At 49.1% G+C, this 27388-nt stretch overlaps 1 pseudogene; it reads left to right on the forward strand.

The window, feature by feature from the left end:
- Positions 1-27110, forward strand: LOC136536156 (uncharacterized; annotated as a pseudogene).
- Positions 27111-27388: the final 278 nt, after the last annotated feature.

The following is a 27388-nucleotide window of genomic DNA, read 5'->3' on the forward strand; positions in this document are numbered from 1 at the left end:
ATGCCACTTGGGCAGATCGACCTGCCCATCACCTTTGGGGGTCTATCCAACTATAGGACAGAGACCCTAGCTTTCAAAGTGATGGGGTTCCATGGAACTTACCACGCCATCCTAGGACGACCATGCTATGCGAAGTTCATGGCCATCCCCAACTACACCTACCTTAAGCTAAAGATGCCAGGCTCAGGCGAGGTCATCATCATCGGCACCTCCTTTCAGTGCACCTACGAGTGCAAAGTCGAGTGCTGCGATCATGCCGCAGCGATCGTAGCCTCTAGAGAACTCGTGGCCCTCAGGCAAGAGGTCACCGAAGAGTCACCCAACCCCAAGCGGTCAACCAGGACCTTTGAGCTAGCAAAAGGCTCTAAGGAGGTCCTCATAGACCCCAGGAGCACCAAGGGCAAAATGGTGCGCATTGGTTCCACACTTTTCTCAAAATAGGAAAGCGCGCTTGTCGGCTTCCTCCGCACCAACAAAGACATCTTCGTGTGGAAACCCTTGGACATGCTAGGCATTCCGAGGGAAGTGGTTGAGCACACCTTGAAGATCCACCTAGGCTCCAAGCCGGTGAAACAACACCTGCGTCGCTTCGACGAGGGGAAACGCAAGACCATCGACGAGGAGATCGCAAAGCTTTTGGCGGCCGGATTCATCAAGGAAGTGTACATCCAGAGTGGTTAGCCAATCCTATTCTTGTATGAAAGAAGAGTGGGAAATAGAGGATGTGTGTTGACTACACAGGTCTTAACAAAACATGCTTAAGGATCCATTTCCTTTGCCGTGCATAGACCAAATAGTTGACTCTACCTCGGGGTGCGAAACCCTCTGATTCCTCGATGCGTACTCCGGGTACTATCAAATCATGATGAAAGAGTCCGACCAGCTCACGACATCTTTTATCACCCTATTCGGATTGTTCTGCTATGTCACAATGTCGTTTGGTCTAAAAAACACTAGGCTACATACCAATGTTGTATGCTCAAGTGTTTTGGGGACCTCATCGGGCGGACCGTTGAGGCCTACGTTGACAACATCGTGGTCAAGTCCAAATGGGCTGACCACCTCGTAGTCGATCTTGAGCAGACCTTTGCAAAACTCTGAGCAAACGACATCAAACTTGTAACACCCTAAAATTTGAAATTCTAGAAATGGACCAAAAAAGATTTAATTTGGAATTTTTGTGCACATGAAATATAGGGAAATAAAAAATTTTCATTAGATTAAAATTCATCATAAGGTAGCAACATGTTTGAGCATACATGCCATTGCATTTGATTTATTTGGTTGAGTGGGTTTGATTGAAAATTCAAAATGGTTAAAATTGCTTTTGTAAATGAAATTAAAAATGGCTTTGAAATAAAATAAAAGAAAATTAGAAAATGAAAGAATTTAAAAAGTTATTCTCAGAAAACTTACCCAAAATTTGTTCAATTATGTTTGAATTAAAAAGTGTATTTTAATCATAAGTATACTCGATTCGGTTCATATTTAAATTTGTTTTGAATTAAGAAAAGAAAAAGGATTTGGAAAAAAAAGAAAAACCTCTTCTCTCTTATTTTGGCCCAAAGGCCCACGTTCCTGGCCTGGCCTGCTCCGCGCCTTCTTAGCCTGGCCTGCTCAGTGGCCTAGCCGCGCATCCCCTTTCTTCCTTCTCCTCCGCATAGCCTGCTCCGCACGTGGCCTGTTCTGTGCCGGCCCGCTCCGCGCCTTCCTTCGCTCGCGGCCTGCTTCGGCGCACCGCACGGCTCAGCTCGGCACCATGGCCCACAACGTCCGCGCCTGCATGCGCCCGCTCGCTCCATTCTCTCTCGCTATGCCGCTGGCCCCGCACATCAGCGCTCATGCCCTTCCCTTTCCTTTGTTCCCCCGGCACTCCTTTCCTTCCTTCGCCCCGACGATGGCGCAAGCAATGCATGACAAGCCACTGGTCCACCGCGCCCGCATGGAAGGTGACCAATCGCTCGAGCGCCCTGCTTCCCTTCCATCTACCACAGCACCGCTGACCTATAAAGCCCCAAACCAAGCGCCTCTCTCTCCATTTCTCTGTTCGCCGCTCAAAGCTCACCACCACCGCCCCGTAGCCCACTGCTCCGGTGCCTAATCAACGACGCCGATGCACCCATGAGCTTCGCTATGACCCCCCGGTGCCGTAGGTATCCTCGATTCTTCAATTTGGTAACCCGTCGCTAGGATTCATCCTCGCCCACACCCTTCTCTCTCTCTAGTTTGCCGCCACCATCGAACCACCCCTTCGGAGGCCTCCCGGACGCTGCGACCTCCTCCATCCGAATCACGGTGAGCTCCTAAACCTCCTCGTCCCCTTCTTGTCGCGTTTGATGCCCTAAACCGCCATATCGGCAAGCTCCTGAGCTGCCAACCATGGCGCCACCGTCGTGTGCTTCTTCCCTGGTGGCCCGCTGCTCCCATCCGGTCGGCATCGTCGGATGCGCGGTGGATGGCCAAGATCGCTTACCCCTTTAGGGTTACGTAATCGGTCCACCGTGGACCCATGGACCCAGCCCACTGCGTCGCATCAATGCGCGCCCATGCCACGTGGCACACCGCGCCAACTAGCGGCTACCGCATGGCGCGTGGTTAGCCACGACGGGTCAACCGTAGTCAGTTGCGCGCCCTTTTTGCGCTTAGGTCCCTATAGTTTTTAGAACTCAACCCGCGCTCCATGCTAGTTCAAAATAATTTCTTTTTGGTCATGTTTTCTTCTGTTTTAGCCCCTGGAGTTTTGAGTATTAGTGCCTGCAGTCCAGTTAGCATTTAAAATTCAGAATTAATTAGTTTAAATTCAAATTTGAGTTCAATCAATTACATAAATGCCATCAAACTTGTTTAGGCCATAACTTTATCATTTTAACTCTGATTTGACCCGTTCGAATTGCGTTAGGACCGTATTTATGTTGTCTACATGTTTATACTATTGTTAGGCATGTTTTCAATACTTAAAATTCATGGGTAGATTTAATCTATTATTTAACTAAAGGAAATCTTGTTTAAATAATAACTTATTCATTTTTAGTCCGTTCAAGTTGCGTTGGTTTCATAACGACGTGACCTACGCTTTAGTATCAATGTCAAAATCTCTAGAATTTCATGGTTTAAATCCCAACTTGAATAATAATTATGTCACTAGATAAAATGTAATAAATTCCACTTCGATTGTTAAAACCAAATATAAGTTTGACTTAATTCAACTTGAGTATTTTCTCTGAAATATCATATACATGCTTTTATATAATAAAATAAATAAAGCTTATGGTTTTCTGTTTTATAAACAAAATCTTCTGGTAGATGTATCTTTTCAACCGTAGCTCCGATTAGCGTGCTCCCCGCGTCTGTGTGTTCGTAGCAATACATAGATCTGTTTCAAATCCTTTTTACACTAGTTGGTGTATTGTTCTAATATGGCTATGTATGTATGTTATGCATGTCTATTTGGATGCTTGTGTGGTGTTCTATGATCAAGTCTAGTCGGTGAGCTATACGTGGTGAGTCTAGAAGCAGTTCTTGGAAGATTTGGACCAGAAGAAGATCTGATCTGAGTTTAAGGCAAGTATAGCATGGAACCATCCTTGTTACCTATTCACCTTTAATCACTTAATTCATACTGCATGTGTATACCTTGTTGCCAATAAGGATATCCTAGATATTTGATATCTTATACCTTGACACGTTTGGGTTATTGCACTAGGTAGTATTGCTAGTGCACAACCAAAACCATGATCTTGTAACTTGACTGATGGTATATGCAATAAATATTAAAACATGACTTTTTAGCAACATGGAAACATGGGGCTGGAGTGTTTATCTACTTTCTAAATGCTCTAGATTCCTCTCCCTAAGGACTTATCTATAAGTGATCATCCGGGACTTATAGTACAACTGTGAGAGCTATATGGCTCTAGCTTTAGCTCAGTATGAGGACCTTTTCTAGCTTATTAGTGGTTACCTTCATGGTGCAAGAGGGGCTCCGATAGGTATGATCTTGGCCTACCAAGAGGGTGCACTTTGTTAGTCACTCCTTGGAGGGGGGTTTATGCTTATTGATGGGGAAACCTTAGCGGTCCTAACTTGTTAGACGAACCTTTGAAAGGCTTCATAGTGAACCCTGCCGACCTTCCTTGGTAGTGGGTCAAGAGGCTGATCACCTCGGGCGAAAGGGTAAATCATGACTCACAGGGAAAGTGTACAACCTTTGTAGAGTGTAAAACTGTTATAACAGCCATGCTCACGGACACGAGCAGCCTTAGAACCCTTATGGAATAGAAATGATCACTAATGGTTAATTGTTTATGCTATTCATTATTCATGTTTACCTGATCATGTGTTTATGGGCTTATGATAAATTCGTTGCTACTCAATTGCTTAAACAGATGACCTAATAAAAGCTAATCACAATAAACTAGTGTCAACCTTTTGAGCCTCATGAACCCCATGTTATATTGCTAAGTACGATATGTACTTACGCTTGCTTTATATTTCACATATTTGGAAAAAAATCCTACATAGGTACCAGATTGCTAGTTAGGATTGTGGTCAACCAGTCAGTTGTCCCTGTGGATTCAGAGTCTTCGCCTGAAGATCGGAGTTGTCTTTCCGATGTCTATACTCTGAGGTTATATTCTTTATACTAATATGTTATATATTTAAGCATTGTCTATTGATATTACCCTTATTTGTAGCTATATGTGAGATCTGACTTCTTGGGCTCACATATAGTGTGTATCTGGTTTTGTCTTTAAAACTGGGTGCTACCGAGAAGTGCATTTTTGGGGTCCCGAGGGGCATGCTGCTTGGTTTCATTGTCTCCGAGCATGGCATCGAAGCCAACCTACAGAAGATCTCAGCCATCACTAGGATGGGCCCTATTTAGAACATAAAGGGAGTACAGCGAGTTGCAGGGTGCCTCGCCGTGCTCAACCTCTTCATCTCGTGCCTCAACGAACGAGGTCTCCCCCTTTATCGACATCTAAAGAAGGCCGACCACTTCATATGGACATCCGAGGCCCAGGAGGCACTTGACATGGTCAAGCTGCTCTTGATGAAGGCCTTGATCCTAGTTCCTCCTATCAATGGAGAACCCCTTCTGCTCTATATTGTGGCCACCACGCAAGAGGTCAGCGCCGCCCTGGTGGTGGAGCGGGAAGAAGAGGGGCACACCCTCAAAGTATAGTGCCCTGTGTACTTTATCAGCGAGGTCCTATCCGACTCAAAGACCCGCTACCCCCAAATCAAGAAGTTTCAGTACATCATCCTCATCACCAAGAGGAAGCTACGTCACTACTTTGAGTCACATCCAGTGACGTCGTTCCCCCTTGGCAAGGTCATCCAAAACTAGGATGCCATGGGAAGAACCGCAAAATGGGTGCTCGAGCTAATGGGTCAGGGCATTGCGTATGCCTCCTGAATGGCCATCAAATCCTAGGTATTGGCTGATTTCATGGCAGAGTGGACCAAGGTCCAAATACCACCAGCGGTCATCGACCAAGAGTACTAGACGATGTACTTCGATGGATCACTGATGAAGAAGGGCACTGGTGTAGGGGTAGTCTTTGTGTCACCCCTCAGGGTACGCATGAGGTACATGGTCCACCTCCATTTTTCCTCCTCCAACAATGTGGCCGAATATGAAGCGCTCATCAATGGCCTACACATCGCCATCGAGTTGGGCATCTGATATCTTAACGTTCGGGGAGACTCCTAGCTGGTCGTCGACCAAGTCATGAAGGAATCAAGCTACCACAATGCCAAGATGGCTACATACTACCAAGAAGTCCACTAGCTAGAGGACAAGTTCAATGGCCTCGAGCTCAACCACATCTCGAGGTGCCTCAAAGAGGCGGCTGACGCGCTGGTAAAGGCAACATCCGACTAGGAGCCGGTGCCAACGGGTGTCTTCACCAATGACCAAAGCAAGCCCTTAGTTCACTACGAGGGGTCAGTATAGGCCGGCGATGGTCCACCCATTCTAGGCTTGGGGGCTGACCAACCATTGGCTCCATCTGGCCCTGAAGTCATGGAGCTTAAAGAGGACCTAGCGATAGAGTCCGACCCTCTGATCGACTAGAGGATGCCCTACCTCAACTACCTCCTCTGTGATACACTATCGATAGATAAGACAGAGGCTCAACGGCTCATGCGTCGCTCTAGGTCCTTTGCTCTTGTGGAGAGCGAACTCTACAAGCAAAGTCACATTAGGATCCTGCAGCGCTGCATCCCTATCGAATGGGGGAAGCATTTGCTGAGCGATATCCATGGTAGGGTCTATGGTCCCCAAGGCGTGCCCAGAATGTTGGTTGGAAACATGTTCTGACAGGGCTTCTACTGGCCTGCTGTGGTAGCCAACGTCGAGCAGATCGTATGCACCTATGAAGGGTGCCAATACTACGCCAGGCAGACTCACCTACTGGCCCAAGCGCTCCAGACGATCCCCATCACCTGGCTGTTCGTAGTCTGGGGGCTCGATCTGGTTGGACCTCTCAAAAAAGTGCCTGGGGGCTACACCCACTTGCTTATCACTATAGACAAGTTTACAAAGTGGATAGAAGCTCGGCCAATCTCAGTGATCAAATCCGAGCAGGCCGTGCTATTCTTCCTCAACATTGTCCATCGCTTCGGAGTCTCGAACTCCATCTTCATGGACAATGGCACGCAGTTCACTAGGAAGAAGTTCCTCCGATTTTGCGATGAACATCACATCCGTGTTGACTAGGCCTCCGTAGCACACCACCAAATGAATAGGCAAGTAGAATGCGCAAACGACATGGTCCTATAGGGCCTGAAGCCTAGGATCTTCAACCGATTGAACAAGTTTGGCACGAGATGGGTCGCTGAGCTTCCCTCGATGCTCTGGAGTCTAAGGATGACCCCCAGCCAGGCCACCGCCTACACACCATTCTTCATGGTCTATGGTTCCAAAGTCGTTCTCCCAACCGACCTTGACTATGGAGCACCAAGGGTTAGGGCATATGATGAACAAGGAGCCGAGTCATCCCTCGAGGACGCCATGGACTAGCTGGACAAAGCGCGTGATGTTGCCCTCCTCTGCTAGGCCAAGTACCAGCAGGTGTTATGATAATACCACAGCCGTCGAGTGTGGGGTCGGGCCTTCAACGTTGGAGACCTAGTTCTCTGCCTCGTCTAGAGCAACAAGGACTGCCATAAGCTCTCCCCGCCATGGGAGGGACCATACGTCATCATGGAGGTGCTCCGGCTAGGCGCCTACAAGCTAAATACCATCGAGGGCAAGGTATTCACCAATGCCTGGAACATCGAGCAGCTACATCACTTTTACCCTTAATAAATGCATATTTTCTCTTATTGGTTCTGTTATCAAACTCCCTAGTCTTTTGGGACATCCGACTCCAGCAATGGTAAGGGGTCAGGCCTCACTCGAAGGCTGATATGAGCACATTTATCTAGCAAACATTCTCTATGCATGCCCCCCTTTTTTACATTAAGACCATGGAGCTAGGTTTATGGGAATAAACTCTGAGAATAACTGGTCGGACTGAGGGAGACCTACGCCCTAGCGGCTATGGTGTCTTTGCTAACTAGTGTGATTAGGATTGGTTCACCCGCACTCTGAGCTTTTACAACCTTAACGGCAGAAAGGGTCGAAATGCGCTAACCTCTTTATACAAAAAGGCGAGAAGAGCTAAAAAGTTGTTTGCTATAGTGAAATTTGAAAGCTTGACCATTTGTTACAAATTTCTCTGCCTGGCTCATCTGCCTAATTAAAAATTCTTACACAAGAGGATCTCATCCTTTATCTCCACAGGAATGTCTTGTCTTAGCAGGTAACACAAGTCGACTCGATGGCTTAGCCATTGTCGAGAAATGGGAAGAGAGTAGACAAGACCTCGCTCATGTCCAATGGAGGCTTCCTGAACCCATCACTCTTACCACCAAGGTAAAATCGACGCCCAGGTCGATCAAATGGCTCAAGGCCGTTGCCGAGAGACAAGTACCTTTACTTTATGCATTAATTTCGCTTCCCAGCCTCTGACCCTAGCAACGGCAAGGGGTCGGACATCACTAGGGGGCTAGTGGGAGTGTCTACCCAGTAGACATTCTCTGTGACCGACCCCTCCTTACATTAAAAATTGGAGGCAGGGTGTCCAGACACAAGCTCTGAGTGAACCTAGTCGAACCGCTAGGACCCTATGCCCCAGTGGCTATGGTGTTTTCCGCTCACCAGCATGATCAGAGCCTTTGTCTCCGCACATCAAACTCTAGCCTCCACCTTCTCGGGAAGGGTTTGGAGGGTCCACCTATGGAATCTCCATCAAGGAGAGGCCATCGGGTCACCCAAGTCGATAGAATGGCTCAGGCTGCTGTCGAGAGATAGATAGGGAGTAGTAGGATAAACCATGTAGGTTACACCGGCTCAGTCATGAACGTCTGATCCAGACCCCGCACGGACATATCCGGTAAGAACTCCCTGAATCCGTCTCTGGATCCATCGAGGTAACTTTACCGACCCCTGCTTTTTCTTTTCAATTATATGATAATCCATTCTCATTCATTCATTTACCCATTCATCCATTTTCATTCATTCATACATTCACCCCATACACCCAAGCATTGCATATGTAGTTGCTGCATCACAATGCTTCACGTAGCGTCATGAAGCGGTAGTCATCTCATTCGATATGAGCGGTGACCGACCAAGGTTCGAAGGCCGGCCCACGAAGGGCTCGAGGCCACCTCATGTCAAACAGAGCTAGGGGAGAAAAACCGAGATGAGCCCCAGTGGCCTCGCCCAACCCCACTCAGAAGCGGATAGGGACATCTCAACCTTTCTCGTTCGATTCTAATCTTGAGCCAAGCCCATAGAATCTCCATCGAGGAGAGGCCAACGGGCCACCCAAACCTATCGAATGGCTCAAGCATCTACCGGGAGGCGGGTTAAGAAGTAGTGGAATGCTACATGAGGGCTCTACCAACCCCGTCAGTGGATGACGGACCTAGATTCACTCAAACATGCTCGATAGTGAGCTCACCAAACATGACACTCGAGCTGTCGAGGTAAGTGTCGTTAACTCAGCCCCTCAATTTGCAAAAACCGATGATAGGGTGATGCATGAAATAGACTGAGCCCTACCAAATCCCACGGGGCTTGGGGCTCGGGGCTCGAGCCATCCGATCCTAGATCGAGAGACCAAGGTTTGAAGGCTGGCTCACGCTGGGTCTAAGGCTGCCTCACGTCGAACAAAAGCTAGGGGGAAATGCAGATGAGCCCAGCGGCCTTTGCCCGTCCTGTCTAGAAGCAGACAAGGTCATCTCAACCTTCTTATTTGATTCAAACCTCTAGCCAAGCCCATAGAATCTGCATTGAGGGGGAATCTGTTGGAAGCCGGGTTAAGGAGCAACGGAATCCCACATGAGGGCTTTGCCGACCCCATCACAAGTGACAGAACTGGATTTCGTTCAAACATGCCCATTAGCGAGCTCACTGAGCACATCACTCAAGCCATCAAGGCAAGTGACATTAACTAAACCCCTCTGGTTGTAGAAACTATAGACGGGGTGACAGTCACAAAAACAAGTCAACCCTCGACCGAATCCCCGCTACGCGCGAGGGCTCAAGGAAAGTTGGACTTGCGAGGAGACTGAACGCATGGTCATAGAACGATAGCTAAGATCCTAGGGAGGGGGTACATGTGAATACAAGAGATGCTTTCTCCTACTAAGTTTTGCTATCCTCTCCTCAATTTTCAATGACATCGAACCCCAGCAACGGCAAAGGGTCGCATCTCACACGGGGGCTGATAAAGGTATGAGTACACCTTTTCTGAAATAGTCGCCGTGTTAGACCTCTTCCTCATGCTAAGCATAGCGGCAAGGTTTCTGGAAATGAACAACTGAGCACCCCTGGTCAGACTGCAAAAAGCCTATGCCTCGGCAGCTATGGTGTCTTTGCTCACCAGCGTGATCGAAATTCTCCTCTTACACCTTGGGCCCTATGGTCTTAACGAACAGAAGGGTCGAAATACATGAGCCACTTTTTCGCATACAAAAAGGGAAGAAAACAAGTTCAATTAAACAAAACAAAGTTACGAATTTGTTTTTACGATATATAAGGGTCAGCACTTGTCCACAGATTATAATAATGTTCATCTAACCTATATGACTAACTACACCCTCTAGGGGAGAACTATGTCTTTAACTCTATTTGCTAGGTCTCATGCAAGAGGAGCCACCGCCATCTCTATCTCGTCCAGCTCAGAGGCTTCATAGCCAGGTGCAAAATCGAGGCTCATCATCTCCAAGTCGATGCAATTCGCGTAATGCGAACGAGCAATCACAAAGGCTTGGGTGATCCCGGCGTGAAGAGCGTCCCTCTCGAGCTGGTGCACCCATGCCATGATATTGACGGCATGGGCCGCAAGCGAGCTAGTCCCCTCTGACCGCACCACCTCTAGGTCATCATAGACCACTCCAAGGGCAGTGCTCAGGAGACCGAGCTCATAGCTTTCCGCCTGAACGTTCCTTCTCGCCTTGGTAAGCTCCATAGCTAGCCCGGCAAAGACGCCCTTGGCGTCCAGCCTTTGGGTTGTCACGGTTTTGAGCTTAGCCTTGAGGGAGCCAATCCTTTGCTATGCTTCATCGCGCTCTCGGACGGCCTAGTCGCACTCCTCATGGGCCATGCCATGCTTCGAGCGGAGCCTCCCCATGGTCTAGAGTAGCTTGTCTCACTCCTTATGCAATCGGGCGACTGCCTCGGCATCCTGACTCTCCCTCCACTCTAGGGCTATGAACTTCTCCTCGGCAACTAGCTTCAGGTCCTGCTCCTTCTTAGCCTTGGCCAGGAGGTCGAGGATCCGCTGGTAGGTCTCAGCGTCCCTCTGGAGCAACTGGTCCCGCTCCCTCCTAACTTTGGCGGCCTCCTCCTCATCTTGCCGCACCCTCACAATAGGGCCCCGAACGCCCTCTCGGTCTCCACCTCATATCGACGGGCCTCGGTCTCTCACAGTCAGAGACTCTCCACCTCCTCGACAAGGGGAGTTAGCTCAACCACCCTCTATTGGGCGGCAGCAAGCTGGATAGTCACCTCCCCGCGTAGCTAGGCCTCTTCGATGAGGCGGTCCTAGTTCTCCTTCTGCTCGTGAAGGAACTAAAATTTCTCCCAGCTAAGAGCGTTAAGGGACTGAAAAAAGATAAATACTAGAACACAAAAATACATGAAGAAAGAAGAAGATGAGAGGCAAGGTCAAGTGAATACCTAGCCAGTGGGGATGATGACTTCGCACAGGATGCCCCTAGCATCATCCAAGGCTGATAGCACGGACATAATCCCCTCGTTAAGACTCTCTCACTCCATGCTCTTAGTGGCATCATCGAGGGAAAAGAGTGTCGATGTTGGGTCCTAGGGATTCATCCACCAGAGCAGGGGCTTGCCCTGTGTGGGCGAATGGCTGCCCCCCGAGGTCAGGGCTAGGGATGATTCCCCGCTGGTCCTCTCCACCACCGCCACAACGTCCGGGGACCCCTTGGCCATGTCCCCCTCCATCTGGCCCATGTCGGGAGCCATCACTTGGGCCACCGATGGCACAGATCGCACCGCTTCCTCGGCCACCACCATGGCTACATTCGGCTACACCTGGCTTGTCACAGTCGCTGCCAGCTCTGCCTGCATTGGTGGGGCCTCAACCGGCGGTGTTGCGCCCACCGCAGTTGGTGCCACAAGCGCGAGTGGCAGCTCCATCTGCTCCAACATCGGCAGTAGAATCACCTCCATCACTGGTTCCTCAGCAACCTTCGAGGGTGCTCCCTCAGCCCCCATGCTCGCTTGTCCCATCGAGGCCATAGGTGCCACCATGAGCGGTGCTTCACCGGCCAGCGACACAGTTGCACCGGCACCACTCCTGCCTGAAATGGGTGCGACGTCAGCCGACGGCAGCCGCCTCGCCTGAAGGGCGACGCTCTTCTTGTGTGCCAGCGCCAAAAAGTTGACCTATCTCAAGACACTGCAAGAAACAAAAAGCATAAGTCATGCTGAAAGCAGAGAAAAAACAGAGAAAATAGAGGAGTTGGTGACTTACATTGGTGTTGTTGGGCGGTTGATACGTTTTGTGGATGAACCCCTAGGTCCCTGCTCCACCTCGTTGGGGCGGCGCCATTTTGAGCCCACCCCCTGCTCCTGGGTAGAGGGGCTCGCCTCCCTTGCAATCTTGGGGGTGATCGCGGAGGCACCCCCCTTAGCTGGTGCCTCAAACACGGCGGTAGGCCCGCTCACCCTTGTTGGCTCTTGGGGCATGGGGCGCAGCCACCTCCCTCCGTCGGCACCTCAGGTGTGGCAACAGATCCACCCGCCCCTACTAGCTCTTGAGGCGCAGTGGTAGGGCCACCCCCCTCTACTGGTACCTCGGGCGTAGCAACAGATCTACCCACCCCTACTAGTTCTGAGGGTAGGCCGATAGTCTAGCCCGTCTTCACTGGCCTTGCGGACATGCTCTCCCCTCCATGAAATGAGAAAGGTCCCAACCCCTACAAGGATGAGTGGGTGCCTATTAGCATGTCCTCGCTCTCTAGGCCATCACGCTCGGTGTCATTAACTACCTCATCATCTTCTTCCTCATTGTCGTTGTCATCAGTATCAGTTTCCTCCCCTTGCTAACGTGCATACAATTTCTACTGCCTCTTCTTCCTCTTGTCCTCCTTTGCTTTCCTCTATCACTTGACCTTAGCGCGGTTTGCCTCCCTCATGGATGGATCCCTCAGCAATGGAGCCAGGAGATCCATGAGGATGAAGTCCCTTGACTGGTCCTCTAATCTCAATGTCAGTATCAAGGGGTTGGAAGTTCAATTGAAGAAGAAGGCACGAGGAAGAGAAAACTTACAAGGATAATGTACCCTGGTTCCGGCCGCATCAGGGGATGCCCTAGCACCAGGTACACAAAATCAAGAGGGGCGCCCACGCTATCCCAAGAAGGCTCCATCACCTCCTTGATGCGCTACGCAACTTCGGAGGGGGAGAGCGCCTCCTCAGCAATTATTATCCCATCGAATGATGCCCTCGGGCGCCATCTTGTACAGGGGAAGCGCGTGCCTCATCAGTGGCGTCACCCTCCTCGCATGGTAGGCACCGATGATTCCCAACCCCTTTAGCCCCTTCTCCTTTAGGAAGCGAATGGTGGTGAGATGGGCCTGGATCCTCTTCTTGTCCTTCTCTAGGACACCCCACTTCCTCCATGAATCTAGGGCCTCTTCGATTAAGTGCTCGGTAAACTCCGGCAAGGGGGCGGCGGCATCATTCTTGAGATAAAACCAATGTGAATGACACCCCTTGTTGGAGGTCGATAGCCGCATTGCCGGGTAGTCGCCAACCTGGTTATTCCGAAGCTGGATGCTGGCGCATCCCATCGGTATATTCAGCTCCTACCTCTTCTTTCTCTTCTTCTAGAGGGTGACGGCAAAGAAGTGGGGGCTGATCCCTAGGAATCCCTCACATAGGGCGACGAGCACCGCCATGTGTTGGATCCCATTGGGGTTGAGGTGCTATAGCTCTATCTTGTAATAGTACAGCAGTCCTCGAAGGAATATATGGGTGGGGGTGGCGAACCCACGCTCATGGAAGCACGCGAACGAGACGACGTAGCCGTCAGGCGGCAACATCACATCCTCCTCGCTGGGCAGCCGTCACTCCTAGGCAGTGGTTCACGTGTAGAGAGCAGAGTGGCGGACAAGGCCCTCCAAGCGCTGGAGGGTGATTTCAGAGCGGCACCACGGCTCCATTGGAAGATGGGGGTGGGTGGATACGAACTTGACGACAGCTAAGATGTGGATGCGGGGAGCTTAGGCGATTAGCGATGAAGGTGGAATATGCGAAGGCAAAGAGGCAAAGTATGAAACCCTAGGGGGAACCTTTTGGTTTTATAGGGGCGACGGATGCGAGGAAACCACCCATCCACCTAGATCTCCATGCCTCCCATGATCTGCCACAACGTCACGCCATGGGATACGCGCACGCAATCCCTATCCTTTCCTTTGGGAAACTCGTCGGACGTTTCGTCTCCTCGGACGAACAAGAACTCATTATGACTAAGAGGAATATGGATCAAAAGTGCATCTACAGCCCATCTAGGCCTAAGAGTCCAACGGTTGGCCCATCAATGGGTCCAACAGCCACTCCAAGCACCCCTACGACAAACAGTGGAAAGAGCTAGGCCCCGCAAGCAGCCAGCGCCCAGGCACACGAGCGCCATGGGCATCTTGGCCCATGATTAAGTCTTAGTCAGGCATACCCTAACCGGATCCCCATGAATGGGATACTGGGACCCCAATCAAACAATCCAGCTGAACAACCACCAAATCTCACGACCATACCTGTGAAGGGTTCGACCTCGGTGAAGAAGAAATCACCATCTTCAGGCCATGCCATGGGTAACAATAGAGGGCCAGGGCTCTTAGAATCCTCTCTTTTGGAAAACCCTCTGAATGAGTATCCTTCTCCTCCACAGGCTCGGGGGATACACCCACCGGGTGCGCTCAAGCGTACCCACTGGCAAGTCAAAAAATCCCCTAGGCAATTCTACTCGAATCGCCAGGGGGCTTGGGGGCTACTGTCGGGGACCCATATTAGGGTACCCGAAGAGGAGCTAATGACCGTCAACATTGATTCATCTACACAATCAAGAGCGTGACTACACTACTTGCTGGGTAACTTCTCGTTCGGCCACCGAGACGATGGGCCCTACCTTGTCTGACCCTTGAGGGTTGGCTCCACCTTAATGGGCGCTGCGGCCATGGGCCCCGTCTCGCCTGACCCCGAGGGTTGACTTTGCCTCAGGCTGACTCCCGAGGGCTGGCTCCGCCTCGCCCAATGTCTAAGGGTTGGCTCCACCTCACCCGACATCCAAGGGTCGGCTCCGCCTTGCCTAATGTCTGGGGGCTGGCTCCGCCTCGCCCGGCATCTACGTGTGACTCCTTCATAACGATGCGCGCAGATAAGGCAGGGCACTCAAGTCAACCACAATACCGAGGACCGTACCCTACACATCTACAGGAAAGTACCATCAGGATATGACAAGAAGGGTGCTTTGCGACCTTCTAGGCATGACAGAGCCCAAAACAGTGTTGTAGGCGCCGACATTTGCCTTACAATGTTGTGGGCGTCGCCATTTGCCCTCGGGCATGGATCCTGATGGAAGCTCATGACAACCACTATGGTCCAAGAGGGAACTCGCATCACCTATAGTAATGGATGTGTGGTCACTGCGCCATCTGCTCCCTGTATGGCCATGGATCAGCACCTTGGTCCGCCGTGCCACCCACTGGGGCGGGATGGGATGTGACAACTCACTGACAATGCCAGAACATGGCATCATCAGTGGACAGATGCCCAGCGTAGCCCTGTCAGGGTCAGCAGACATATGCCTAGCATGGAGCTATCCCTGTCCCTGCCTGCCATGTTAGTGGGGCTCAAACAAAGGAAAAGGAAGACTCGGCGTCATTGAAGGATTTCCTTTTCCTCTAGTTTTCCTCTTTTCTCCCATCTGTAATCGCTGTTCTCCCTTGGCCTATAAAAGGGAAGGCAGGGAACCCCACTAAAGGGATCGATACAACACATCACGCATCACATCACACATAGCTGAGCCGTAACCAAACTCTCAGCACCTATTTGACCTTTCCATCAGAGACTTGGGACCTATCCCTCTCTCGCCCGTTTATAACCCCTACTACGAACTTTTCAATGCTAATAACATGAGCAATAGCCACGAACTAGACGTAGGGACATTCTGCCTGAACCAGTATAAACCTTACGTCTTTTTAGCACACCATCCAGGCCAGACCCGCAATAACACAAATTTACTCGTTGGTGTTTACTCGAAACACCGACACTAACCATTCTATGTAAGCACATGTTCTACTTTCTAGCAAGAGTTGAGCAAACAGTTCCATTTCACCACCTTTTATCTTCCAGTTCTTACTATAGTGCTAGACTGTAGACAAGTCATACCGGATTACCCGACGATTTATGAATAAATGTGCCTAGCTGGGTACCCTAAAACACACGCCCCGCTTATACCCTAGGCACAAGCAAGACCAACCCACTACCTTCCTATTATGGAGTCTAGGTCCCCATCTATCGGGGACCTAATACTGGGGTACCCGATGAGGGAGAATTGATAAACATCGTTGCACTTCCAATCGGATAGGAGCGCAACGACGCCTCTCGCCTAAGACCAGGGAGATCGATTCGGCCTCACCCGACCCTCAAAGGCCAGGCTCTGCCTCGCCTGAGGGTTAAGGGCTAGTCTCCACCTCACCCGATGCCTTTAGGCCATCTCCGCCTTGCCCGAGGGCTGAGGGATAGACTCCGCCTCGCCCAACCCCCAAGGGACGGGCTCGGTCTCGCCCAAGGGATAAGGACTGGTCTCCGCCTCGCCCGACGTCCGAGGACGAACCTCGCCTCACTCAATGTCCAAGGACTGGTTTCATCTTGCCTGACAACCTCTCCCCGTTCCCTCATGATGATAAGTACAGGGCAGGACGAGACATGCGGGTCAACCGCGGCTTCAAGGACCATACCTTATGCCCCGACAGGAAAAGTACTATCAGGGAACGACGGGATGGGTGCTTTAGACCCTTCTGGGCATAGCAGGGCCTAAAAAGTGTTGCGGGTGCATGCTCTTCGCCCTGTAGAGTTGTAGGCGCCGCCTTCAGCTTTGGGACATGGAACCCGACGAAGATATGTGACAACCACTACGGTCCAGGAAAGGACTCGCATCCTCCACAAATGATGGATGTGCGGTCGCCATGTTATGATCACAGGGGAGTGGCATCCGCTTCTCAGCCCCTTGGGTCCACCAGATCGAAAGAGCTTGCTTCAGCCTCTGGACACCCTCTCCAATTGGAAGACCTTGCCCACAGCGCTACTCTGGACCCCGACCTAGCGTCCCTCCGACAGAGACTCATAGGAACCAGAAGGCGTGTGGAGCAAGGCTAGGCAAGGCTCATAAGTCAAAACCACTGTACCAGAGTCCATACCCTACGTGGGACAGTACTCTGTAGCCATCCTGACATTCTACAGTGGCATCGATAGTATTGTAGACGCTTATCATCCTTTCGCACCCACCAGAATGGACAATAAGGCTTGGTAGACGTGAACAACAAGGCTAGGTAGCGTACACACCCAAGACCTCTCACTTGTAAAGCCGTCCCCTTCATCTATAAAAGGGGATGTGCTTCCTCCAACAAAGGGACCGACTTTTGACGGCACAACACACAACACACATAGTCAAGCTGCTACCAAGCTCTTGGCCTCCTTTCGACCCTTCCATCAGAGACTTGGGACCAGTCCCTCTCTCGATCGTTTGTACCCCCCTACTATAAACCGTTTTTTGGTGCTAATAACACAAGCAGCAACAGACTAGACGTAGGGACATTTGGTCTGAACCAGTATAAATCTTGTGTCCTTTAGCGCACCATCCGGGCCTAACGCACATCACTATAAATTTACTTGTCGGTGCTTGTACGAAACACCGACACCGTCCAAACTTGAACTCCAAGCCCCTGCTCTAGAGTCCCGGACTTAGTGCGGTGCTTAGACCTCCACAATCCCTGCCTCCAATCAGTCGGTCCGAAAAGAGCCAGAACCCATGACAAGAGAGCAATGTGCCTTCCTACGCCCATACACAAGTATGTGTTCAGGATAATAAGTCTGTGACTTGCCTAGAACCCAATGCAATGGCCGGTCCTTAACCGACATGGATAGGGAAAATAGTGTAACCAAGCTAAGCCCCGTTGGCCATGGGACACAACCCCTTACACCCACCAATACCCATACCATATCCTTGCCCGGTCTCCATTTTTTCTTTCACCATTTAATCATAAGAGTGATAATAATAATCACCTATTATGAGTAACGACAGGTTACTCACGCTACCAAAAAACCTAAGCATAGCAGCTACTCAACCTAAGCTAGTAGGACTCATAGGTAGGTATATCTATGCATGTAGTTTCAACAATAAGCCTATAACATAAATGCACATCACATATATATATCTAGTGATTATTCAAAACAAGGGTTATGCACCGAGGCTTACCTTAGGCAGACGGGGTGTCAGCAAAGTCAGCAACTAATGGCTTTGAGGCTCCCTCCTGGACGAGGATCTCCTCCTCATACTCCTTGATTATCTACTCATACTCCTACTCGCCCAAAGTCATGAACTCTACCAACTCGTTATCTACATGCATGAAATGATGATGCAACACTTAGTAATACAGCAACATCAACTCTAAAAATAAGAATACATCTACCATGCTACTAAGCTAGCTCTAATGACTAAGACGCTAAGTTACCTATTATTCCCACTAAACAGGTATGAAACATTTCACGTATTATCTTAACAACTAAAGGCACCCTTATTCTTATCACCGATTTAATATATATACTACAACATGGAGTACTTAGCCACTATATTTCTCAACCTATTCTAGGGCTACGAAAATTATAGTGAGCAAATAATAATCTAATGAACCTACTGTAAAAATTTTATGGCCAAAGCTATTACCAATTTGCCACAAAAATTCCTACAATTATTAATCTAAATATCATTAACACTTTCAAATGATTTAATAGACCTTAGCATTAACATAGACATGTATAAACTAACCATACTATCAGATAGACAACATTTTTAGAAACTTAACAGAATTTATTTCACAATTTTTGGATACTTATACGAATTGATATTAATTTCCAAAGTTCAACTTAGAATGTAAAATATAAAACTATTCCTATTTTCTAGAAAAACAAAAACCAAATTCAACCCGCGCGGCCCACTAACGAGCGGCGGGCCCACACGCGTGACCCGCAGGCTCAGCCCACGCGGGACGTGTCCCATCCGCGTGGAAACGGCCCACGACGGGAAGGCCCATGCGCGCCGGCATCTTCGCAAAAACACCCTTGAGCTACCGATGATTCACCCCGAGGTCTGCAACACTATTCCTACATACTGCTCCTTTACAAATAAGCCCCTCCCCATTCGCTTCGTTACCACAAGCCGGTCCTCCGACCACCCCCGCCCCACCAGACCATCCGGGCCCCTCCCCAACCCTCTAAGGAGTCGATGATCACCTAGAAGCAGATGCGAATCGATGGGTGGTGAAGAGATGAGCGGGGACACGGTCAGGAGCTCCCTCCACAGCGGCGGACACCCTATGGCGGCGACAGCTGTGTTCCAGTGAGCCTAGGTACAACCGAGGTGATAGAACTAATGGGTGGGCATCAGAAACTCACCCCACAGCTACCTGTGGTGGTGGCTTGACCGGGGATGGGCCAGGCGCGTCCGGCCACGTGCACATGGCAAGCCCGACGATGGACCGTGGTGGAGGGAGCTCCTGACCGTACAAGTGGGGTGCGTAGGGGATAGAGGGAATCAAGGCAAAGACAACGGTGCCACGGAATTGGATACTAAAGCTCGGTAAAGGGGGTGCTCTGGAGTGGCTTGAAATCAGCCATAAGATGACCCACGATGGGGAAAACTCCAAATTGGAGCTCGGCATCGCACGGCTGTGGCAGCGGGCGGGCTTGGTGCGTAGCTAGGTTCCCAATTGAGCCTTAGGCAAGCGCAACTACCCCAGAGGTGACCAAGCATTGTGGTTTGCTTTGGCGTGGCTCGGTCGGGCCGACGCAACACCATTCAAGGCGGCGGTGGTTGGGAAGCACGGCATGGCATTTTCCACTTAATAGAAGAGGACAAGGCATGACTGAGGATGGCTACACGCGTGGGCAGAGCAAGGGCAGCAACGATAGTGGCACGGTGAGTAGAGGGGCGCTGTGCCACCTTGGTGGGACATGGATGCCAGGCGGAGTAGGTGCACGTGGGGGTGTCGTGGCCCTGTGCGCGTAGTGCACTCGACGTGACGACACGGTGTAGAGGGAACGTGCGCGTGTTGGCGGCAGAGGCTACGGTCATGTGATGCCACTACACCCCAAGCAAAAACGATGATGGCATCTGGCGAAGCAGAGCCGAGCGACAGAGCGACGTGGGCAGCCCTAGAGGCACCAACAGTGGCGCCAGCGGCAGCGCACATCGTGGCAGTAAGGAGGAACAACTGCGAGCGAGGGCTGCCGGCCACCGTGGCCAGCCGAGCTCGGCCAGACACGTGCGCGTGCGCGGCCGGCGCGCCGACGATGGCTCAAGAGCACGGTGACCACGCCCACGCAAGGAACCCGACCAAGAACGTGCCATGCACGTTTTTTAAAGCGTTTGAAAAATCTAAAACGTTGATCCAATCGCCAAACCACCTTTGCTATACATAAAAAGGGTATATTAGGCTACTAAAACAAGCCATAATACAACACCACTCCTTAACCCAATTTCTCTACAAAAAATACCAAACATAGCTTTGTCAATTAGTTTTCAGACTTGAGAAATCGACTAAGTCTTGAGTTGGATTTGCTTCAAATTCGATTTCCAAGCTATTAGAAATATTAGCTAGTGATATCATTTTTCGACCGCGGGTATTTCATCGTCCTCTACAAAGTTTGTATTTCAAACTTTATTCAAGTATCACATATATGTTCCATAGCATTTTTGCTTAATAAAAATTGGTTTTAACCCTAAGTGATATAACATGACTATGAAAATAACTTTCGTTATGCATTTCTGTTGATCGTTTTAAGTTACGGAAATTGATCTACACTATATATTATATGCAATAACACATAAACACGATGCTTATGACATGTTTTAGCAAATGATTTATAGTGTAACACCACCTCGCTTCCCTCCCTCCGTTCCTTCTTCCGTTCGCCGTCGACACCACATGCGCTCGCTCTTTCCCTCCCTCCCTTTGTCTGCAACGACTGGGTGGGCTACTGCCGCCGCCGCCCTACCCCAGGTGGTGAGGCTAGGGCCCACCAGGTATTCCCACCCCTTTTCTCTTTCCTGTCTGTTGTGCGAAACCGAGTTCTCATTTTTTTTTAAAAAAAATTGAGTTCACAAACTCTAACCTCAAGCTATTTTGCTATTTGATGCCTACTAACTTCTAACTTTTTGCAAAAATTATTGGGTGTACATGTGTACACCCATGTCCCTTTACTAGATTGCCTGGGTCCTCCATTGTTCGACTGGACATGAGTACATACTGCATACATGTCTCTTTGTTGGGTCCACCCCTGGTGTTTATTTTGTCTAGTTCATTCACGATATCCTTTGCTGGGTCCACCCCTAGTGTTTATGTTGTCAGTTCAGTTACGATATCCTCACCGTGTGCAATGTGCAGTTTTAGTTTTTATCAGGGTGAGATGAATATTTAGATCATCAGATACAGCTGAAATTTCATTAAATATGGGGCGCCAAACCTTGAAGCCACTAAAACAAGGACAATCGCATAACATAGCCACTAGAACAAAGCGAGTAATCTGATATCACAGTTTTTACAACCTACAATTACAAGGCCATGACCATTGGCGGAATTGAAGAATAGTACTTGTTGTGTCTGTTAAGGTGTGATTTTGAATGAAGTTGTTGTTTTTTATATTTTTTACTTCAGCTTATTGTTTGATACTTTGATGTCTACAATGCTATGTTCGGTCTCTTATTGTTGTTTGATGTTTTATCACAATAATTAGATCCTGTTTACATTTTGAAGCACCAAACAAGTCCACTGTTGCCCTTACTTTTGCAGAGTTCTATATTAATTATACTGCTAGATATGTTTGGGCATTAGTGCCATGGCTCCTCACTACGAAGCTGCGACCTTGATTGCCTCTCCATCTAACCCTGATAATTAGTACAACTTTGGATATCTCTCTTGTTCTTATAGATTGGTACCAATATGTTTATTCTCCACTTCTCAGGCATCTTATTCGATCGAAAGATATTGTTGAACATCTAGTTCCTGATCACCGCACCTCTACCGATCAATCAACCTTCGTACGATACCCCTTGGAGGACTGTCGAGCATCTTTTGTCGATAGTTGGCGCATCAGATATGAGCTGCGTGCTGATCCATGCGGAACCCGGTGGGAAGATCGTAAAAGCGGTACATGATACCAACGTCGTCTGCAATAACTCGACATCCAGTGGCGACTTGCTTTCGGTCATGGGCTCCATGATTCGAGGCAACCTGCGACGGCAATCGACGTTCACGAAAGTAAAGCGGTGGACTCGAATCGACAGCATCGATCTACACCCTATGAGCTCGTTCCATCTACTAGCCGGCACCAGATATCCAGCTTGGCCCGGCAGCTCGGCCTCCACGGCAGCCCGAAACGCCCAAAACGCGGCATCCGCATGGGAGTATTCCAGCATATCCAATCAAGACCACGCGTGCAGAGAAAGCCATCACCACGTCTGCCTTGGACCGGAGCTTCACGACAAGCCAAGATCGTCATATACTTATTAATCTACAGAGTCATGCCACAAATGCAAGCCAATTACTAGAGCCATGCAAAGCTAATTGCATGTGCTTACGTATATACATGTAAGCCAGCTACAGATTGCTACGGCACTTGCATGTGCACACGCACATAATATGGCATCAAGCATATATGGAGATAATTTCCTTGCGGCCGTGACATCAACGTGTGAAAACATGGAAGCAAATCGCGGACAGCCCACTCCGCCGGCATAAAACGTGACGCACGCTCACCAAGTGAGCCGTCCGAGCCATCATACACACCGATTACTCCGCCCGAGTCGCCGATCAGCGTCGTAAGAACGACGTCGTCTGGACTAATCGCTCCAACAGCCTGCCACGTCGCAATATTGATAGCCGCGAAGAACGGCGCTACGACGACCGCGACCACCGCCACGACGACAGGCCGGAAAGCTCGAGGGCCGGGATATTTCATCGACGCCGCCCAGACGTTTTGGCTAAAACCAAGTACATCTCCTATATCCGCATTTAATACAGCTTTCTCCAATTATTTTCTCCGAGTTTCGCCATGCTTCTCCAATTATTATTTCTCCGGTTATTCTCCATAATTAAATGTCTCCACGTTTAATATCTTCGTGTTTAAGATGCTCCATAATGCAATGTCTTCTCCGTAAACTCGCCGACCAGTCACGTTCTCACTTGCGTTACCAGAAACAGCCATGTTCTCGATCTCACTCCTACACGTGTACGAACGTCAACCCTCTGCGTTATGGGTGGTCGACAATGGCTCCTCGGCGACGCCTGTGCTCTTACGCGTACACGGGTGCCAGCCACTCCGCGCTATAGAGTTTGGGCTGGTGATGCGATACAGAACCAACTGGCAGGAAGTTACACATATTTAAAATATGAACACTTCATACAAACATAATGTTTATCTACTCCGCTCTGTTGTCTTCATTGCCGAGTTCATATATTTATTTTTACACTATGTACTGTCCATTCTATATATTGCAGGATCATCGTCCCGGTGGTCGCACCACCTGGCCTTCGGACTTCTCCGCCAATTAACTGGTCGGACCGCTAGGTTTAAGGACTTCGCCGCCGACCAATTGGTTGGGCTGCTCGGTGCACGTTTATTCGCCAACCAACTGGTCGGATTGTCCGTCGCTTTATCGTCAGCTAAGCTGGGGCTCGCCAGCTAAGCTGGGGCTCGCCAGCTAAGCTAGGGACTCCTCGGCGTTCCGTCACTGCGTCGCCGATCAGTTGGTTGGGCTGCTCGGTGCACGATTCTTCGTCAATCAACTGGTCGGATTGTTCGTCGCTTCATCGTCAGCCACGCTGGGGCTCGCTAGCTAAGCTGGGGACTCCTCGGCGTCCCGATTTTTCGTGCAAGCGTCGTCAGCTAAACTGGGGACTCCCTTGGTGGTCGGATCTTGCTACGTCTCATCGACGTGCTATCAAGCTGCTCCATGCTGTTCAGGATGCTGATCTTAGGCAGCACGTCTGGGTCTTGATACGCACATGTCAGATGACATCGGCAAGCTTTTAGGCTTCTTTTCTTTGACCCTGTTATAAGATTCATTCTTTATCTTCCAGTAGGCTCGGAGACTAAGTGGCTACACTTCTCCTAGCGGTGAATGTAGTGCTTATTTCTTGATTTACCCTCCTTATTGACAGAGTCTGAGTGGATACACTTCTCAGGGGAAGAATTTTTAAATTTTATCTTGAGCCCCTTGCATCCTTCTGGCAAGCCTTACTTGGCTAAGTCCGAGGTCTCATAACCAGTTAAACTAGTCGGCTCCTACTTTCACCGCTCAAGTCACCGGTTACACTGGTCGGCTCCTACTTTCACCGCTCAGTTCACCAGTTAAACTGGTCGGCTTCGACTTCCACTGCTCGGATCGTCAGAAAAACTGATCGGCTTCTTGTTAAACTGCTCGAACTCGATCAAGACGGCGTCGCCAAGCGGATACAAGGCGCTCGGGGACTAGCTGTGGGGGATATGACCCCCGATATCCATAAGATAAGACATGGGCCGCACCATCAAAGGTGGCCTAGCCCATAAGATCATGGCCCACGGTGCTCGGCTCTAGTCGGCGTGCACCGCAAGGTAATAAGAAGAATCTTGAAGATAGAGAAGGATCTATTCGGATATTATAGATATCGTATTCCTTGTAAATACTTACCATATACCCGAATAAATCTAAATCTAACCGACTTGTAACCCTGTCCCCCAGACTATACAAGGCGGGTAGGGACCCCCTCGAAATCATCTGATATTCAATACAATACAACAAAGACACAAGACGTAGGGTATTACGTCGATCAGACGGCCTGAACCTATCTAAATCACTGTCTCTGTGTCTTGTGTCACCATCTAGTTTCTGATCACGCGCACCTCTGTCGATCAATCTATCTTCGTAAGATATCCCTCGGAGGACTGCCGAGCATCTTGTCGACAGTGACTCACATGTGTGCCCACACGCGTTTCATGTCATCGTGCAGTCAGTGTGTCACGTAGGCAGATTAACTCAAGATATGGTGACTGACCTCACATGACATGCTTAGTAAGTTTAGAGATTTTGTGTGCATTTTCAAAGTTTGGAGGCATATATAACACCCTCAGCCAAGTTCGGGGACTGATGGTGCATTTTACTCTTTGTTTAACTACTGAAACTTTATGAGCCTCTTTTACTATTGCACTATCTGATGGTCTGGTTTCATTTTGATAAATATAACCTGTAACAACTTGAGTACCAAGGTGCAGCATGGTTAGTAGAACATCCAGTTGAGAGGCTGCCCATGCGATCTTTACCCAGGTGCTCGCGTGTCCTGGTTGCTTGATGTATTCTCCGTGGCAGTTTGTTTTTCTTGTTTTTCATAACCTCTGATGAATTTAAAAGCTGAAATCTTTCTTGATTGTTGATTAATTTACTAGCTCAACTTAATGTACTATACAATTCACTCTGTTCTTCCTCCTGAGAAGTTGTATCACTCAGATTTTGAAAGTTGCGCCTTTCAGCCTGATGCTTTTCATTTTTTCTTCTTTTAGGATAATTCTGCACATTGTTGGATCTCTCATGAAAACCACCTTGAAGAAATTTTTGTGCATTCAAATTTTCCAGAGCTAAGGGAGTCAGCAGATGTAAAACTAGTAGATACTTAAATGTTTGTTATCCTTGATGTCCAATTTTTTTCCCATATAATTGGGTTCTCAATATGCATGCAGCTATCAGAAGTCTCTGATCGATGCTATGGTCTTACACTAGCACCTGGAGAACAGATGATTGCTGTGGTATGCCTTAGGCTTTTGTATCCGACATCTTTTTGTTCAACTGAATTGTTACTGTCGGTGAAGAGATATGCATAAGCTGCAATTGATGGCTGTCGTTTTTCAGGTACGCAGTTTGGATCTGAACCTTTTGAACCAGATGTATCAAGTCAGGTAATTTTACTTATGCGTTGTGAAAAGTACTGGGTTCTTGTGCTACAAATCTTCCTTGCTTTAATATAACATTTAGAATTAATTTTGGTAATCAAAACAACAGGACACAAAAGCGCAGTGGTTGAGTTCATCTGGATCGGTGGCCAATTTGTTGGTATTCCACTAGACAGGAGCATTGATATTTGCAGTCCACAGTCTGCAGACTTATCCTCAAGTAACCTTATGTGGTGGGGATCCAACATTTTGTGGTCGCTGAAGAAATATGAAAATGTTGAAAAGAGGCTTGTGTTATGGGATGTTGTAACTGCGCTGCAAGAGTTGAAGAAATCAGCACCTGCCTTTCTGGAGACTTTAGTGCATAGTTGGGTCTCAGCTTTATTTTCGGAAGACCCACAGCGTGTTTCTATCAATACCCCGTCATGTTCAATGCATGACATGATGCCCTATGTCAGCTTGCGGAAGCTACACTTACTGAACATACAACAACAACAACATAGACTTTCAGTCCCAAGCAAATTGGAGTAGGCTAGAGTTGAAACCCGCCAAGAACTCAAGTCACGGTTGAGACACTACAATAGCTGCTTTCTAAGTACTCCTATTCAAACATAGACCTCTAGGTATATCCCAAGCCTTACTGGACATAATTTGCAGAAAAGTAATGCTCAGCAATGTGCATGGTCCTGGTGCTCAAAACGGTAATGAGGAAACAACTGATTTCTGGAACGCTCTTTTGGTAAGGAGTGAAACAGAACTGCAAGAGAGGCTGGTGGGTTTCACCTTTGCCGCAGTCCTGAAACGGACAGCATGTTTGTTCAATGGTACCTCTAATGAAAATCGTTGGTTTCCTGTCGGGGTTGCTCAGATGGATTCTTGGGTATCCATGAATTACGAAAAAGTGCATAGCCAGCTGCAGTCTATCAGATCGAAGATCAAAGATCTTGGAAGCAGGTGCATTTTCCCATCTCAATTGACAAATCATCTGTCATCCAATTGATATAGAAAGTTGCCCCTACTGCTCTTCGCCAGTCCATTTCGAGTCGTCTGATGTAGCCGTCTACGGAGAAAGGCACACCCTATCGCTGTGCAGGGCGTCGATGATCCTGTGCTCCGTTTTGCAGCCAGTGTGGCACTGCGTGTGCTGCGGAGGCACGGTCGATAAGCTGTTGCCGGAGTCGTTCTTCACCATGCAGGCGTCCACCATCCATGATGAGGATCGCTCGATCTGTCAGCAGCCTCCGTCACACTCTGCCCCTTCTGCGGCATCCTGCTGCAGAGGTCCATGCCAGCGTTCCTGCTCTCCACCTCGCCGGCTTAGAGTCTTTGGATGCTAGTAGTCAGCCTCCAGGTGTAGCATGCAGCGGTAATGTAATAGTAATATTGTACTGTAATTCATTAGAGATTAGTACCAACTACTAAGTTTGTTCTAGTTGATGCTGCTTGCGCTTACCAAGTATTGCTGGCAGTGGCACTGTGACAGTGCCCTTAGTGTGGCTCGAAATGTTTGTGATAGGTTCGGCGATGCTTAGCTCGCCGCCGGTTTCTGGTTAGTCTTTATGGCTTTATTCTCAGGGACATTTTGAATATGAAACTGAT

Source organism: Miscanthus floridulus, chromosome 2 (assembly GCF_019320115.1).
Source record: "Miscanthus floridulus cultivar M001 chromosome 2, ASM1932011v1, whole genome shotgun sequence".
NCBI classification, from domain to species: Eukaryota; Viridiplantae; Streptophyta; class Magnoliopsida; order Poales; family Poaceae; genus Miscanthus; species Miscanthus floridulus.